The sequence below is a fragment of the Mobula birostris genome (assembly GCF_030028105.1).
Source record: "Mobula birostris isolate sMobBir1 chromosome 11 unlocalized genomic scaffold, sMobBir1.hap1 SUPER_11_unloc_1, whole genome shotgun sequence".
NCBI lineage: Eukaryota > Metazoa > Chordata > Chondrichthyes > Myliobatiformes > Myliobatidae > Mobula > Mobula birostris.
The window spans coordinates 500,961-501,934 of record NW_027274037.1 but is presented as its reverse complement, the minus strand read 5'-3'; the positions used below and the strand labels follow the sequence as shown (position 1 = coordinate 501,934).

Genomic DNA, 974 nt, shown 5'->3' with positions numbered 1-974 from the left:
GCCAGCCTCTGAGACCGACCTGGGAGCCAGCCGAGGAAGCCGGCAGCCTTGACGTAGGCAGTGTGCCAGTGACGTAGGCGCCCGTAGGTACGGCCCCACTCCCAGATGATTGGTGGATCACTGGCAGCTTTACATAGCCTCTGACAAGTTGCACTCAGGACGGACCAGGTAGGCAACAGCTGTCCAGCACACCCACCGATCCCAGACAACCTAGGGGAGAGCTGCCAGCGGGCCAGGGCAGCAAGGTCTTTGCCAGGCCTCCTGCTTCAATCTAAACACCAGAGGCTAGGCAGGATGTAGCCGACTCAAGAGGCCGCCTGCATCGCTTCTCGGCCTTTTGGCTAAGATCAAGTGTAGTATCTGTTCTTATCAGTTTAATATCTGATACGTCCCTTATCTGGGGACCATATATTAAATTGATTTTTGGAACAGGGAGATGGAATAGGGGCTTGCTCCGTCCACTCCACGCATCGACCCGGTATTGCAGTGCCTCTGGGAACGGTGCACTCCCCTTCTGGGGAATTTCAAAGTAGCAAAGAAAAGAAAAACGACGAAAGCTCCATCAGGCGGCGGCGGCGGCACAGCAGCACAGACAAGCATGCACGCACATGGAGAGAGAGGAGAGCTGCTTGCTCTACACCTCTCCTGTGTCTGTGTCTGTCTGTCGATACAGCTCACTCACTCACTCACTCACGCAATGTGCAGACAACTCAACAACAGCACGGGCATCATATCTGGGCCGTTTGGCTAAGATCAAGTGCACATCCGGGCTGCAACCAGATCAGGTGCTGCAGGCAAGGCAGCAACTTCATGAGAGATGCCCCTTGGCATTCATTCCTGAAGCAAACTGCTCAACCGGCGCACTCATTCTGATGCCTGCTCACTCGGCTGCTGCCTGCACCAAGCACAGAAGCAGAGTGAAGTGGAGCAGGCCGAAAGACCTTTTCTGTCCCGCCACACTCGCTCCACTTCTC

General features: G+C 55.4%; 1 non-coding gene across 1 annotated transcript; it reads left to right on the top strand.

The window, feature by feature from the left end:
- The first annotated feature begins 321 nt into the window (after positions 1–321).
- Positions 322–512, top strand: LOC140192077 (U2 spliceosomal RNA). Its single transcript, XR_011884053.1, has one exon. It is a non-coding gene; the product is annotated as a U2 spliceosomal RNA (small nuclear RNA).
- The last annotated feature ends 462 nt before the right edge of the window (positions 513–974 follow it).